Genomic DNA, 17840 nt, shown 5'->3' with positions numbered 1-17840 from the left:
CACAGATGCTCAGGAGCACAACCATCTCCGTTTCCACCCTGCATTTGCTTTTGCATCTGTGTCTGCATTCATGAAATTCACTTGCATTTATCTCTTGCATGCAACTAGCATTTCCAGCAAGGTGTGGTCTTTATTCAGATCCTTGCTTTTTTGTTGTTTCTCTTAAGGCTTTCATAGTGAAAGTCCTGGGTTAGCCCCTTGAGGTCTGCGGGTGGGCGATGAGTTCTGTGCTCAGCTACTGTCATGTTGTCCTGGGATCTTCATGCCCACAAAGCCCCACGGAGAGCAATGACTTCTAACCCCTCGCCATACATGTCTATCTGCACAAATTGGAATCCGAGACTCAAGGGAGCCTAGTCTGATCTTTAAACTCTTCATCTTCATCTGATTCTTCTCCTAGGAAGTGGTAAACTTTGATGTTATGTTTTTCAATTTTATCAAGAATCTATTTCTTCAATGGCGGTCATTTTATCACTAAGGTTGTCAACTTTTGCAATTACAGATACAATAGTTCATGTGTATTATCTTCATAAATTTAGCTTCAAGTAATTTAAGTTCATGATCAGAAGATGAAAGTATAAAAACAACAATGCATCGTGTTCTCTGTGATATGACCGTCTGTTCAATACATGTTCATCACACAGATAACATTTGAACTGCTCATCAATGTAAGAGATAATATTCAACCCTGCAGTTGGCTATATCACCATATCTTGGTGTAACCACTGCTGTAAGTCACAGTTTGACCCCTTCTCTCTCTTTGATCTTAACTCTTTAAGCCTCGATTTGGAAAGTTTTTTCAATTGTCTCTGTTCCATGTAAAATTATTTTGTGTTGGAGATCAGTCAAGGGTAGTCTATGAGCATGGATTTTTAATCATCAGTATGAACTAAAAAAGCACTTTCACTGGACTTGATTGGGAAGATTTACAAATGCAAAATAGTCAAAAAATTCTGGATTAGTAAGTAAACTGAGCAGCCTGCTTGAACATCTTTTAAAAAGTTTGGTGGGTCAGCAGAGAAGTCAAAGAGTGGATGCCAACTGACTGAGCCACAGACCCCACTGGCATCTGTGGTCATGCTTTCAAAAATATTAAAATAACAGATTTATTGAGATATAACTCACACATCCATTTAAAGTACACAATCAAGTGGTTTTTAGTATATTCATAGGGTTGTGTGGTCATGACCACTATCTAATTCCTGAATATTTCCATTACCCTCAAAAGAAATCTTGAATTATTCACAGTCATTTGCCACTTCCCCCAGCCCCAAGCAAACACTAATCATCCTTACGTTTGTATGAATTTGCCTATTCTGGACATTTCATGTAAATGGAATCATAAAATATGTGCTTCTTTTCTGACTGGCTTCTTTCACTTAGCATATGTTAGCAAAGGTTCATTCATGTTGTAGTATCAATAATTCTTTCCTTTTTATGGCTAAATAATATTCCATTGTGAGGATATTGCAATTTTGTTTACTCATTTATCATTTAATAAACATTTGAATTGTTTCCACTTTGGGGCTATTACAGATAGTGCTTCTATGAACATTCAAGTACACGTTTTTATGTGGATGTATGTTTTCAGTTCTTTTGGGTCTATGCCTAGGAGTGAAATTGCAGGTCATATGGAAACTCCATGTTTAGCAGTTTGAGGACCCACCAAACTGTTTTCCAAAGGGGTTGTACCATTTTACAGTCCTGCCAATAATGTATGTGGGTTCCATTTTCTCCACAGCCTTGCTAACACTTGTTATGGTCTTTTTCATTATAGCTAACCTAGTGGATGTGAAGTGGTATCTCAAGTGGTTTTGATTTGCATCCCCTAATGACTAATGATGTTGGGCATCTTTTCATGTACTTATTTTCAAATTTGTACATCTTCTTTGGAGAAATGCCTATTTAAATTCTTTGCTGGTATTTTAATTGGGTTATATGTCTTTATATTGTTGAATTGTAGAAATTCTTTTTATATTTTGAGCACGTCTCTTATCAGTTATATGATTTGCAAATATTTTCTCCATTCTGCGAGTTGTTTCCTCAGAATTTTGAAGGCACTTCTTCATTGTCTTCTGGGGTCAAGTTTGCTATTGAGGAGCCCAGTGCCATTGTAATTCTTTTTTTTAATGGATTGAATTTTTTTTTAATTCTTGATGCTTTTTATGTGATATGTTCTCTCTTTCTCTCTCCTCCCCCACCTTCTCTCTCTCTCTCTCTTCCTCTCAGCTTTTAGGACTTTCATTTTGTCTCTAGTATATACTAATTTTTGGATAATGTACATTAATGGTGGTAATAAAAAATCCATTGCGTTCGGAGACAAATATTTTTATTACAGTAATTTCCAAATATATGCAAAAGTAAAGATAATAGTATAATGAATGTCTACATACAATCATGTTTAATCATATAGATTAAACAAGTACAACATTTTGCCTGTCATGTTTTATCCATCCCCTTCTTTTAAATTTTTTTGTGGAATATTTTAAGGGTAATGCAAGATATCCATTATTTCACCCATAAATTCTTTAATATGCCTCTCTAAGAGATGAGTTTTCTTTTAACATATTTATGATTTCATTATTACCTGTATAAAACTAAATAATACTGCCTTAATATTATCCAATTTTCCATTCATATTTGCATTTCTTCTAATGATCAAAATTTTTACTTACAACTGGATAACATAGCTTATTCAATCATTCTCCTATTGATAAACATCTGGATTGTCATCAGTCTTTTATTACTACAAATAACTCTATAATAATTATCCTTGTGCGTATGTCATTTGGCATATTTGCAAGTATCTCTTTTGGATACAGCCCTGGAGTGGGATTGCTTGGTCTAATGGTAAATGTATATATATTTTGTTGGATATAGACCAATATCTTTACATGAGTGTTGTGTAATTTTGTATTCCCTTGATGCAAAAATTATTCTGGAAACACATGTCCTTCAATTCTGGGAAATTTATTGAATTCTTTCTTTGATCATCTTCTCCTTCTCTTCTCTTATCTCATTTTCTGGAATTCCCAGTATTGGGTATTTTCCTTTCTATCCAGCTCATTTTATTTTGTCATCTTTTCTCTCCTATTTCCTGTCTCTTTTTTTTCCTGGGAAAATTTTCTCCACTCGATCTTCAAATTTGTCTACTAGATTTTAATTCCATCAGTCATATTTTAACTTTCAACAGCATTTTGATTCCATTTTCTAGATGTTTTCTTTTGTTCTCATTTTGGTGATTCAACTTAATTTCAATCAACCATTTTCATTCAACAAATATTAATTGAGCATCAGTTATTATGTCCTAGGTATTATTCTCGGCACTACAGAATTGGCAATGAATAAACAAACAAAATCTCTGTCTTAAGGAGCTTACAATCGAAAAGGAGCTCACAATCAAAAACATTCAATGTGTCAATCAGGTAGTGATAAGTCTCTGAAGAAAAATGCAGACTCAAGGAAGGCTGAGAGTGACTGGCAAGAGGGGAAGTCAAAACAGGTTTCAAAGGCAAGGTGAGATTTGTGAATAGACTAGAAAGAAGTGAGGAAGTAAGATGTGATATTGGGGAAGAGTTTTTCAGGCAGAGGAAACTGAAAGTACAAATGTCTTGAGGTGGGGATATGGGAAATTTAAGGAAAGTCAAGGAGACCAGTGTGGCTGGATCGGGATGAGTAAGGGGGTGAGTGATCAGAGGTGAAGTCAGAGAGGAATCAGGGGTGTGAAATCATGGAGGATTTTGAGTACAGGGAAGGCATGGTCTGACTTTTACACTTGGAAATTATTGCTCTGAACAGACTTGTGGTTGCCAAGGGGGAGGAGAGGTAGGGGAGGGAAGGACTGGGAGTTTGCAATTAGCTGTTCAACATATTATATAAGGATGGATAAACAACAAGGTTTTATTGTATAGCACAGGGAACTATATTCAATATCCTGTGATAAACCATAATGGAAAAGAATATGAAAAAGAATGTATATATATATGTGTAACTGAATCACTGTGCTGTACACCTGAAACTAACACAACATTGGAAATCAACTATACTTCAATTTAAAAAAAAAAACCTAAAAAAACAAAAAACTATGGCTCTGACTGCCTGGTGGAGAAGGGACAATAGGAGAGCAATGGTGAAATAGAAGGAATGCTTGGGAGGCTGTTGCAATAGTGCAGGTAAGAGTTGATGGTAAATTGGACCCGACTAATAGAGCAAGAAGTGGCCAGATTCTGAATATACTTCAGAGGAAGAGCTGACAATAGTTGCTGAGGAAATTGAGGGCTCAAGAATGGATCCAAGGTTTTAGGACCAAGCATAGGAAGGGAATTGTTGCCATTTACTGTGACGAGGACAATATAGGAAGAGCCAGGTTGAGAGGGAGATAAAAAACTCGGTTTCAATCATGTTAAGTTTGAAATACATATTAGAGATCCAAGTTCATTTATCAATAAGGCAGTTGGATAGATGAGTCTGGATTTCAAAGGAAAGGTCTGGACTAGAGATATAAATTAGGAGTGATCAATAGCCCATGCCATTTAGCGAGAAGGAAAGAAAAGAGCTCATGCCATTTAGAGAGAAGGAAAGAAAAGAGCTCCAAGGACTGCATCCTGGACATTCCAACATTCAGAGATTGGGAAGGTGAGGAGGAACCAGTAAAGGAGACTGATGAGGAGTGGTTGGCAAGGTTAGGAGGAAAACTAAGAGAGAGTCCTAGAAACCAAGAGAAGAATGCTCCTGGGGAGAGGGAGGGATTAACTGTGTCAATGCTGCAATTAGAGGGAGTAAAATGAGGACTGAGTACTATTTCACTGACAACAGAAAAAGCTGTTCTGATTGAGTAACAAGGGCCAAAGTCTAACTGTAGTGGATTCAAGGGAGGATGAAGGAAAAGAATTGGACACAACTAGTATAGATGCTGTTTTGTGAGTTTGCTGAAAGGGTGGCAGAACGATGCAGTGACCGCTAGGGACAGATAGGAGTTCAAGCGTGTTTGTACCTCCTCTCCCTCTCCCCCTGACCCACCCTCATTTTTAATTTGAGGGAAAATTGATGATGCAGAATAGAGAGAGGGCAGTTGCAGCACATCTGTTCTTGAGTAAGTGGGGGTGTGGAATTCATAAATACGGAAGGAATTGGCCTTGGAGTGGAGCTAGGACCACTCATCCGTTTTTCATGAGAGTAAAGGCAGAGTGGATGGGCACAGATGCAGGAGGCCAGGAGATTTGGTGGTAGTAGCTTGTAGACACCTTCTTCTGACTATATCTCTTTATTTGATGAAATAAGAAGCAAGGACATCAATTGAGGATAAGGATGGGGATGGAGATGTTGTAGGTTTGAGGAGAAAGGAAAATGTGTGAAATTTTTATTTATTTATTTATTGGAGTATCATTGATTTATAATATTGTGTCACTTTCTGGTGTGCAGCAAAGTGATTCAGTTATACATAAATATATACACATTCTTTTATATTTTCTTTTAAATTATGGTTTATTACAAGATATTGAATACAGTTCCCTGTGCTATACAGTAAGACCTTGTTGTTTATCCATTCTATATATAATAGTTTGCACCTGCTAATCAATCCCAAACTCCCAATCCATTCATCCCCCACCACCCCACCCCTTGGAAACCACAAGTCTGTTCTCTGTGTCTGTGAGTCTGTTTCTGTTTCATAGATAAGTGCATTTGTGTTGTCTTTTAGATTCCACATATAAGCAATATCATGTGATATTTGTCTTTCTCTATCTGACTTACTTCACTTAGTATGATAATCTCTAGGTCCATCCATGTTGCTGCAAATGGCATTGTTCCATTCTTTTTAACGGTTGAGTAATATTACACTGTATATAAGTGTCATATCTTCTTCTTCTTTTTTATTTAACATCATTATTGTAGTATAATTGCTTTACAATGGTGTGTTAGTTTCTGCTTTATAACAAAGTGAATCAGTATTACATATACATATATCCCTATACCTCTTCCCTCTTGTGTCTCCCTCCCTCCCACCCTCCCTATCCCACCCCTCTAGGTGGTCACAAAGCACTGAGCTGATCTCCCTGTGCTATGCAGCTGCTTCCCACTAGCTATCTATTTCACATTTGGTAGTGTATATATGTCCATGCCACTCTCTCACTTTGTCCCAGCTTACACTACCCCCTCCCCATAACTTCAAGTCCATTCTCTAGTAGGTCTGTGTCTTTATTCCCATCTTGCCCCTAGGTTCTCCAAGACCTTTTTTTTTTTAGATTCCATATATATCTGTTAGCATATGGTATTTGTTTTTCTCTTTCTGACTTACTTCACTCTGTATGACAGACTCTAGTTCCATCCATCTCACTACAAATAACTCAATTTTGTTTCTTTTTATGACTGAGTAATATTCTATTGTATATATAAGCCTCATCTTCTTTATCCATTCATCTGTTGGTGGACACTTAGGTTGCTTCTGTGTCCTGGCTATTGTAAATAGAGCTGCAATGAACATTGTGGTACTGGATACTTTTTGAATTATGGTTTTCTCAGGGTATATGCCCAGTAGTGGGATTGCTGGGCCATATGGTAGTTCTATTTTTAATTTTTTAAATACCCTCCGTACTGTTCTCCATCATGGCTGTATCAATTTACATTCCCACCAACAGTGCAAGAGGGTTCCCTTTTCTCCACACCCTCTCCAGTATTTATTGTTTGTAGATTTTTTTGATGATGACCATTCTGACTGGTGTGAGATGATATCTCATTGTAGTTTTGATTTGCATTTCTCTAATCATTAATGATGTTGAGCATTCTTTCATGTGTTTGTTGGCAGTCTGTATATCTTCTTTGGTGAAATGTCTATTTAGGTCTTCTGCCCATTTTTGGATTGGGTTGTTTGTTTTCTTGATATTGAACTGCATGAGCTGCTTGTAAATTTTGGAGATGAATCCTTTGTCAGTTGTTTCATTTGCAAATATTTTCTCCCATTCTGAGGGTTGTCTTTTCATCTTGTTCATGGTTTTCTTTGCTTTGCAAAAATTTTTAAGTTTCATTAGGTCCCATTTGTTTATTTGTGTTTTTATCTCCATTTCTCTAGGAGGTGGGTCAAAAAGGATCTTGCTGTGATTTATGTCATGGAGTGTTCTGCCTATGTTTTCCTCTAAGAGTTTAATAGTGTCTGGCCTTACATTTAGGTCTTTAATCCATTTTGAGTTTATTTTTGTGTATGGTGTTAGGGAGTGTTCTAATTTCATTCTTTTACATGTAGCTGTCCAGTTTTCCCAGCACCACATATTGAAGAGGCTGTCTTTTCTCCACTGTATATTCTTGACTCTTTTATCAAAGATAAGGTGACCATATGTGTGTGTGTTTATCTCTGGTCTTTCTATCCTGTTCCCCTGGTCTATAATTCTGTTTTTGTGCCAGTACCATACTTTCTTGATTACTGTAGCTTTGTAGTATATTCTGAAGTCCAGGAACCTGATTCCTCCAGCTCCATTTTTCTTTCTCAAGATTGCTTTGGCTATTCAGGGTCTTTTGTGTTCCCATACAAATTGTGAAATTTTTGTTCTAGTTCTGTGAAAAATGCCAGTGGTAGTTTGATAGGGATTGCATTGAATCTGTAGATTGCTTTAGGTAGCATAGTCATTTTCAAAATGTTGATTCTTCCAATCCAAGAACATGGTATATCTCTCCATCTATTTGTATCATCTTTAATTTGTTTAATCACTGTCTTATAATTTTATGCATACAGGTCTTTTGTCTTCTTAGGTAGATTTATTCCTAGATATTTTATTCTTTTAGCGGCAATGATAAATGGGAGTGTTTCCGTAATTTCACTTTCAGATATTTCCTCATTAGTGTATAGGAAAACAAGAGATTTCTGTTCATTAATTTTGTATCCTGCTACTTTACCAAATTCATTGATTAGCTCTAGTAGTTTTCTGGTAGTATCTTTAGGATTCTGTATGTATAGTATCATGTCATCTGTAAACAGTGACAGCTTTACTTCTTCTTTTCCAACTTGGATTCCTGTTATTTCTTTTTCTTCTCTGATTGCTGTGGCTAAAACTTCCAAAACTATGTTGAATAAGAGTGGTGAGAGTGGGCAAACTTGTCTTCTTTCTGAACTTATTGGAAATGGTTTCAGTTTTTCACCATTGAGGATGATGTTGGCTGTGGGTTTGTCATATATCACCTTTATTATGTTGAGGTAAGTTCCCTCTATGCCTACTTTCTGGAGGGTTTTTATCATAAATGGGTCTTGAATTTTGTCATAAGATTTCTCTGCATCTATTTCGACGATCATATGGTTTTTCTCCTTCAATTTGTTAATATGGTTTATCACATTGATTGATTTGCATATATTGAAGAATCCTTGCATTCCTGGGATAAACCCCACTTGATCATGGTGTATGATCCTTTTAATGTGCTGCTGGATTCTGTTTGCTAGTATTTTGTTGAGGATTTTTGCATCTATGTTCATCAGTGATATTGGCCTGTAGTTTGCTTTCTTTGTGACATCTTTGTCTGGTTTTGGTATCAGGGTGATGGTGGCCTGGTAGAATGAGTTTGGGAGTGTTCCTCCCTCTGCTATATTTTGGAAGAGTTTGAGAAGGATAGGTGTTAGCTCTTCTCCCAATGTTTGATAGAATTCACCTGTGAAGCCATCTGGTCCTGGGCTTTTGTTTGTTGGAAGATTTTTAATCACAGTTCCAATTTCAGTGCTTCTGATTGGACTGTTCATATTTTCTATTTGTTCCTGGTTCAGTCTCAGAAGGTTGTGCATTTCTAAGAATTTGTCCATTTCTTCTAGGTTGTCCATTTTATTGGCATATAGTTGCTTGTAGTAATCTTTCATGATCCTTTGTATTTCTGCAGTGTCAGTTTTTACTTCTCCTTTTTCATTTCTAAATCTATTGATTTGAGTCTTCTCCCTTTTTTCCTGGTGAGTCTGGCTACTGGTTTATCAATTTTGCTTATCTTCTCAAAGAACCAGCTTTTAGTTTTATTGATCTTTGCTAGTTTCCTTCATTTCTTTTTCATTTATTTCTGATCTGATCTTTATGATTCCTGTCCTTCTGCTAACTTTGGGGTTTTTTTGTTCTTCTTTCTCTAATTGCTTTAGGTGTAAAGTTAGGTTGTTTATTTGAGATGTTTCTTGTTTCTTAATGTAGGATTGTATTGCTCTAAACTTTCCTCTTAGAACTGCTTTTGCTGCATTCCATAGGTTTTGGGTCATCCTGTTTTCATTGTCATTTTTTTCTACATATTTTTTGGTTTCCTCTTTGATTTCTTCAGTGATCTCTTGGTTATTAAGTAGTGTATTGTTTAGCCTCCATGTGTTTGTGTTTTTTACAGATTTTTTCCTGTGATTGATATCTGGTCTCATAGCATTGTGGTTGGAAAAGATACTTGATACAATGTCAATTTTCTTAAATTTACCAAGGCTTGATTTGTGACCCAAGATATGATCTATCCCGGAGGATGTTCCATGAGCACTTGAGAAGAAAGTGTATTCTGTTGTTTTTGGATGGAATGTCCTATAAATATCAATTAAATACATCTTTTTTAATGTATCATTTAAGGCTTGTGTGTCCTTATTTATTTTCATTTTGGATGATGTGTCCATTGGTGAAAGTGGGGTGTTAAAGTCCCCTACTATTGTGTTACTGTTGATTGCCCCTGTTATTGCCCTTAGTATTTGCCTTATGTATTGAGGTGCTCCTATGTTGGGTGCATAAATATTTACAGTTGTTATGTCTTCTTCTTGGATCAATCCCTTGATCATTATGTAGTGTCCTTCTTTGTGTTTTGTAATAGTTTTTGTTTTAAAGTCTATTTTGTCTGATATTAGAATTGCTACTCCAGCTTTCTTTTGATTTCCATTTGCATGGAATATCTTTTTCCATCCCCTCACTTTCAGTCTGTATGTTTCTCTAAGTCTGAAGTGGGTCTCTTGTAGACAGCATATATACGGGTCTTGTTTTTGTATCCATTCAGCCCATCTATGTCTTTTGGTGGGAGCATTTAATCCATTTACATTTAAGGTAATTATTGATATGTATGTTCCTATTACCATTTTCTTAATTGTTTTGGGTTTGTTATTCTAGGTGTTTTCCTTCTCTTGTGTCTCCTGCCTAGAGAAGTTCCTTTAGTATTTGTTGTAAAGCTGGTTTGGTGGTGCTGAATTCTCTTAGCTTTTGCTTCTCTGTAAAGATTTTAATTTCTCTGTCAAATCTGAATGAGATCCTTGATGGGTAGAGTAATCTTGCTTGTAGGTTTTTCTCCTTCATCACTTTAAATATGTCCTTCCACTCCCTTCTGGCTTGGGGTGTTTCCACTGAAAGATCAGCTGTTAACCTTATGGGGATTCCCTTGTATGTTATTTGTTGTTTTTCCGTTGCTGCTTTTAATATTTTTTCTTTGTACTTAATTTTTGATAGCTTGATTAATATGTGTGTTAGCATACTTCCCCCTGGATTTATCCTGTATGGGACTCTCTGTGCTTCCTGGACTTGATTTAACTATTTCCTTTCCAATATTAGGGAAGTTTTCAACCATAATCTCTTCAAATATTTTTTCAGTCCCTTTCTTTTTCTCTTCTTCTTCTGGGATGCTTATAATTCAAATGTTTGTGCATTAATTGTTGTCCCAGAGGTCTCTGAGACTGTCCTCAATTCTTTTCATTTTTTTTTTCTTTATTCTTCTCTGCAGTAGTTATTTCCACTATTTTATCTTCCAGGTCACTTACCCGTTCTTCTGCTTCAGTTATTCTGCTATTGATCCCTTCTAGAGAATTTTTAATTTCATTTATTGTGTTGTTCATCACTGTTTGTTTGCTCATTAATTCTTCTAGGTCCTTGTTAAACGTTTCCTGTATCTTCTCCATTCTATTTCCAGGATTTTGGATCCTCTTTACTATCATTATTCTGAATTCTTTTTCAGGTAGACTGCCTATTTCCTCTTCATTTGTTAGGTCTGGTCAGTTTTTCCCTTGTTCCTTCATCTGCTGTGTGTTTCTCTGTCTTCTCATTTTGCTTACCTTACTGTGTTTGGGGTCTCCTTTTCATAGGTTGCAGGTTCGTAGGTCCCGTTGTTTTCGGTGTCTGCCCCCAGTGGCTAAGGTTGGTTCAGTGGGTTGTGTAGGCTTCCTGCTGGAGGGGACTAGTGCCCATGTTGTGGTGGATGAGGCTGGATCTTGCCTTTCTGGTGGGCAGGTCCACATCTGGTGGTGTGTTTTGGGGTGTCTCTGGCCTTATTATGATTTTAGGCAGCCTCTCTGCTAATGGGTGGGGTTGTGTTCCTGTCTTGCTAGTTGTTTGGCATAGGGTGTCCAGCACTGGAGCTTGCTAATCATTGAGTGGAGCTGGGTCTTGGTGTTGAGATGGAGATCTCTGGGAGGTTTTTGCCATTTGATATTTCGTGGAGCTGGGAGGTCTCTTGTGGATCAATTTCCTGAACTTGTCTCTCCCACCTCAGAAGCACAGCCCAGACACCTGGCTGGAGCACCAAGAGCCTTTCAGAAGCTCTGAGGTCTTCTTGTACTCACACATTTTATAATAAAGGACAGGGACTTCCCTGCAGTCCAGTGCTTTGGAATTCGTGGTTTCAGTGCAGGTGGTGTGAGTTCAATCCCTAGTCGGGGAACTAGGGTCCCCCATGCTGTGCGGTGTGGCATGGCTGTAGGTAGGAGACCTCAGTTCCTTGTCACATGGATGTCTCCTTAGGGCTGCTTGAGTGTCCTCATGACATGGCAGCTGGCTCACCCCAGGATGAGTGATCTGGCCTGCAGTCCCCAGAACTGTCATGGCTTCGGCTGCTGGGGCCCCTCCAGAGCCGGCAGCCTCAGTGAGGCCACCCTCCCCTCGGGCTCTGGGCAGTTCAGTGATGGTGGAGGGAAGAGACCCCAAGCCAAGAGTTCCAGCTCTGTGGAAATGCAGGCTCCATTCTCCATATCTTCTTTATCCATTCATCTGTTGATGGACATTTAGGTTGTTTCCATGTCTTGGCTATTATAAACAGTGCTGCTATGAACATAGAGGTGCATGTATCTTTTTGAATTAGAGGTTTATCTTGGTATATTCCCAGGAAGGGGATTGCTGGATCATATGGTAACTTTATTTTTAGTTTTTTGAGGAACTCCTTACTATTTTCCATAGTAGCTGCACCAATTTACATTCTTACCAACAGTGTACAAGGGTTTGAAAAGGTGAAATATTAACCTAGGAAAGTAGGCGAGGAAAAGGAAGAAAGAAGGGTGTTCGTTCCGCTAATCAGCACTAAAGGCCCAAGTGTGGTTACTGATACCAAATTTAAATAAGGTCAGTCAGCCTGGTTACCTCATTTTCTTCCAGCCATGGTCAACTGCATAGGTGCACATGTGGAATGAGTGGAAATGGGGTTTGGCTGAGAGAGCTGGCAAAGTGAGAGAGCAGGGTATGGATGCAGAGTTGTGATGAAGTGTTCTGGGGGCAGGGGAGCTGAGGAAATTGTTGCTTGGAGGAGGGAAACTTAAGGAGCCAAGCAGCCAGGGTGTTGGGTAGATGATCTCCATACTGACATGCCAAATGTTACAGCTGGTTTAGTGCTGGAGAAAGGGACCACAAGCCAGGTGCTAAGATCTTCATGGAATGAGGGGAAGTGACCTTGAGATAGTCTAATAAAGGTGGTGGCTGACGGAGTGTGAACACTTGAGCTTCAGAGGAACTTCAGAGAGGTGTTAGGCAGGAGCAGACAGAAATGGAAATGGTTAGGAGGCCCCGTGGTGCAGGGGATGTGGGAGGGAAAACGGATACCACCTGCATCAGGCATGTGGAAAGCTATAGCTTTAGGAGAAGCCAGGTCTCTTTGAGGGTCAGAAAGTGAAGGGAATTTTCAGAGAAGAAATTGACGATGTAGGGGTTTTGCTGGTGATGGAATTTGTATCTAATCCCTTATTCCAGAGGTCAGAGTGGAGGTTCACAGCTAGGAAACAAAGGGTGGGAGAAGCAGTTTAGGGAATTCAATGCCATTGGGCTGAGTTTCTTGTGCTGTTCTTCTCAGTGACTGAGGGACACAGGCTCAGGCCTAACAGTAGTGGAATGTCGGTGGAGGGGGGGATAGTTTCTGCCATGAGCACAAGAGCTCTATGGGATCCCCTAAGGTGCATGGAAGGTGGTGCCAATAGTTCATGTGGGATCTCTCCAGAAAGGGATGTTCTTACAGGCAGCACAGGATGCTCTGAGGGACCTCTGTTCACTCAAGCCAGTGGCTCTGCCCAGGCCAGGGAGAAGCAGCCACTGGAAGGGGCTCAGGCTCCTTCCACCTCTTGGACAGCATCTCTTCCTATCACTATGAGTATGTCATTTACAGTGTGGCTTGTTGTTGTTTGTTTGTTTCTGTTCCCTACACTGTCTGTGTTCCTCAAGGTTCTTTTATCCTGTTTGTTTTGAACTCTGTTTGTAGGACCTGAGGCAAGAGTACCCATGGAAGCCCACATACTACATTTCTATCAACATAAAAAGCATAAATAGAGCTAACAAATTGCTAATAAAATATGTTCTAGACTTGTGGTTGCCAAGAGGGAGGGGGTGGAAGAAGGATGGATTAGGAGTTTGGGATTAGCAGATGCAAACTATTTTATATAGGATGGATAAACAACAAGGTCCTACTGTATAGCACAGGGAACTATCTTCAATATCCTGTGATAAACCATAACGGAAAAGAATATTAAAAAGAATATATATGTATATATATATACATATATATGTATATATACATATATATATATAAATATATATGTGTGTGTATATATATATATATATATATATATATATAAACTGAATCAATTTTGCTATACAGCAGAAATGAACACAACATTGTAAATCAATTATACGTCGATAAAAGAAATTTTTAAAATATTTTCTATTCTTCTACCTGACTACTATACCTTCATAATAACTTGGAAATCCAGGGTCAAATTTAAGGTGGTAGTCATATTGCAATATATGACTGTATCTAATGAACACATACACCTTAAACATACACAGTGTCAATTCTATCTCATTAAAAAAATCAAATTTAGAATTCTTGAGGAAGGATGCACCTTTCAGTATGCACCTCTCCTGAGGCCCACATGTTTTCAGTGTCTCTCTTTCAACGCCTCCAGAGACGACACCTCCTGTCTTTTACCCGAGTGCTGTAAGGCCAGCCCCCAGGCTACTCTGGGTTGGAAGGCAGGTCTAGATGTCTATTTCTCTGCCTAACTTTTGTCAGATTTTTCTTTTTGATTCCCCACCTAAACTCCACTCGAAGCCCTTAGCGTTCATCCATTCTGCCTTGATTTGATTTGCTTCTGGATCCCATACCCCTTGCCGGCCCAGTTTTCACCTTTCACAAGTCTTATCCATCTGTTTCCCAGCTTCCAAGATCTTTCTGCTGTCATCTCTTCTATGATTCTCTTTGTACTACCATGTTTATTCTTAAAATTATTTTTTCTTACTGTCATTTTAGTGGGCTTTTGGAAGATAGATGAGATAAATATGTTGCCTCAATTGTGACTGGAATTATTAACCCTTCTTTTTCATTGGTGCTGACCCTCTTACTGGCATGATGACTATGGTGAGCTACTGCATTGGTATGTGTGATGACAGCATACCATTTGAAAAGAGAAATACTTGGAGTCTCTATGTTTCAACACAGTGCAAGTTTTCAAATGTTTTTCACTGACCTAATTTCTTGACTGAATCATTTCGTTTATTTAAGCACAATAGTTGAATAAGAGGGCTGAGAGTCAGATCAGGTTTGGAGGAATGCTTGATTCTCCAAACTGTCTACAGAGTTTAGTGGATATTTATTTTGTGTACCTCCCACAATATACCACCATTTTCTGGCAATCAGTTTGATCTTTCCATGGGAAATACCCCTCCCAACTCTCTGTCAAAGTGTTTGGATGGGCTTGGATTCAGGAGATTTACATGACCAGACTTGTTCAATGGACAGGTTTCACACTCTGGCCACAGGGGTTGGTTCAGGGATAAGCACCTGATCCAAACCAGTCCAATGTAGCGAGAGATTGAGACTGAGGCCTGAAGATACTGCTTGTACCTATAGCCCTTATGTCATCAGTACCTGAAAATCTGCCCTTGGAGTTTCTGGTTATTTGAACCAATGAATTTTCACTTGGTTAAATTTGTTTGTTTTGGGTTTCTGCTTTGTGCAACCACAGGGGTTACAACCAAAATGGAATATATACAAGGCTTTGTGTGAGAGAGAGAGAGAGAGAGAGAGAGAGAGAGAGAGAGAGAGAGTGTGTGTGTGTGTGAGAGAGAGAGAGAGACAGAGAGAATTCCAAGACATCATTGATCCTTCTCACTTTCTTAAATATAAATATAATGCCATTGTGCTTGTAGAAATAAGTAAAGCTAAATTGTTCATGTGAATATTGACTTTTTTATGTGTGAATAAAACAAGAAAGCACAATGCTAGAGGTATGACTCTTTGATAAAGTTCCTTTCAGAGTCTTTGAGGATGATTTCATCTAACACTAATGGCTCACAGGGGGATTTCAGAGGATAGGAAAAAAATGAACCTTACATGATCCCACCAGATGTGGGATAAGGGAATAATTTTAGAATTTAAATAACAAGAAGTGCCTCTGGTGTGCTTCTAATGTTTCAGTATATGCAAATTAGATTTTATATAATGCATCTCATACTGTGGCCAACAACGGAGCAAAATTGAACTTTAATTGAAAGCAGAGCTAGAGGAAAGCTGGACTGGAAAGCACAATCTTCAGTTCCAACAAAAGTCATTTACACTGCGTATCAAGACTAGGCCATACTTTCAAACAAAATAAGAAATAGATCAATAGAAAGGAATTCATTCCAAAGAATGGAAGCAGATTGAGAGGCACAGTGTAAAATCTTGTATATTTGGTAATCATTCATACATAAGAGAAATTGTTATGCACGATTTAAAAAATTGTCCACAGCAAAGCAGTTAATAGGCAAAGGAGTAAAATAATGCTATATTGAGAAGCACAACTGCTATGAAATACTGTCAGAACAGACATCATTTTGACATGGATCCTGTTATTTTTTAAATTACATTTTCTCCAGTTTTTGCATTAGATATCAGCTGGAATCATAATCCAAACAAACATAACACTGAAACCTAATTATAGGATTATAGAATGCTTCCCCTCCCCTCATACCTCACTACTATTGATACATTGCTAAATGTCTATTTACAACAGTTGCTTTTACCCAGTACATCATTCTAGGCTATCAAGGAAAAATTACAAGACATACCAAAAGGCAAAAAACACACTTTAAAGAGACAGAACAAGCATCAGAACCAGACTCAGATAAAGGAGAGATGCTGGAATGATCACACTGGGGATTTAAAACAACTATGATTAATATATTAAGAACTCTAATGGATAAAGTAGACAGCATATAAAAACAAAAGGGCAATGTAAGAAGAAAGATGGGAATTCTAAGACAAAAACCAAAAAGAAATGATTGAGATAGAAAACATTGTGACCGGAATGAAGAATGCCTTTAATGGGCTTTTAGTAGACTGGACATAGCTGAGGGAAGAATCTCTGAGCTCGAGGATGTCTCAATAGAATGCCCCAAAACCAAAAAGCAAAGAGAACAAAGGCTGGGGATAAAACCAGAATATCCAAGAACAATGGAACAACTACAAAAGGTTTAACATATGAGAATGGGAGTACTAGAAGGAGAAGAGACAGGAACAGAAGAAATATTTGAAACAGTAATGACTGAGAATTTCCCCAAATTAATGTCAGACACCAAACCACAGATCTAAGAATCTTAGAGAACACCAAGCAGGGTAAATGCAGAAACTAACAAACCCCTCAAACTCCCCAAACCTACAACTAGGCATATATTTTCAAACTACAGAAAATTGAAGATTAAGGAAAACTCCTGAAAGAAGCCAGAGGGGGAAAATATTTTATCTATAAAGCAGCAAAGATAAGAATTACATCTGACTTCTCCTCAGAAACCATGCAAGCAAGAAGAGACTAGAATGAAATATTTAAGTTGTTGAGAGATACCCGTCACCAACCAACCTAGAATTCAGTGCCCTGTGAAGTCATCCTTCAAAAGTGAAGGAGATATAAAGACTTTCACAGAAAAACAAAAATTGAGGGAATTTATTGCCAGTGGACCTGTCTTGCAAGAAATGTTAAAAGTTCTTTTAGAGAGAAGGAAAACGTTATAGGTCAGAAACTTAGATCTATACAAAGAAAGAACATCAAAGAAGGAATAAGTGAAAGTAAACTATAAAACTTATTTTTCTTATTCTTAAATTATCTAACAGTTAACAGTTTCCCCCCAAATAATAGCAATGAAACCAAAAGCTGCTGCTCTGAAAAGATCAATAAGATTGATAAACCTCTAGCTTGGCTAACTAATAAAATAAAGTGAAAACTCAAATTGTCAATAACAGAAATGAAAGATGGCACATCACTACAGATACTGTGGGCACTAAAATGATAATAAAGAAAGACTAGGAACAATTCTATGCCCACAATTTTGATAACCTAAATAAATCAATTCCTTGAACAACACAGTCTGCCAGAACTCACACAAGAAGAAATAAACCATCTGAGTAGACCTATATATATTAAAGAAATTGACTCAATAATTAATAACCTTCTAAAATAGAAAGCACCAGTCTCAACTGGATTAACTGGTAAATTCTACCAAACATTTAAGGAAGAAATTATACCAATTCTCTAAACTTTTTTTTCAGTAGAAGCAGAGGGCATACTTCTTAATGCATTCTATGAGGGCAGCATTACCCTTCTATCAAAACCACACAAAAGCATTACAAGAAAAGAAAACTAATATCTCTCA

The 17840-nt window shown here is 37.8% G+C and overlaps 1 pseudogene; it reads right to left on the bottom strand.

Moving 5' to 3' along the window:
- Nucleotides 1-231: 231 nt before the first annotated feature.
- Nucleotides 232-14395, bottom strand: LOC109549340 (septin-2 pseudogene; annotated as a pseudogene).
- Between the last annotated feature and the right edge of the window lie 3445 nt (nt 14396-17840).

Source organism: Tursiops truncatus, chromosome 10, assembly GCF_011762595.2.
Source record: "Tursiops truncatus isolate mTurTru1 chromosome 10, mTurTru1.mat.Y, whole genome shotgun sequence".
NCBI lineage: Eukaryota > Metazoa > Chordata > Mammalia > Artiodactyla > Delphinidae > Tursiops > Tursiops truncatus.
Note: the sequence above shows the minus strand (reverse complement) of the source record. Positions and strands in the feature narration are given on the sequence as shown.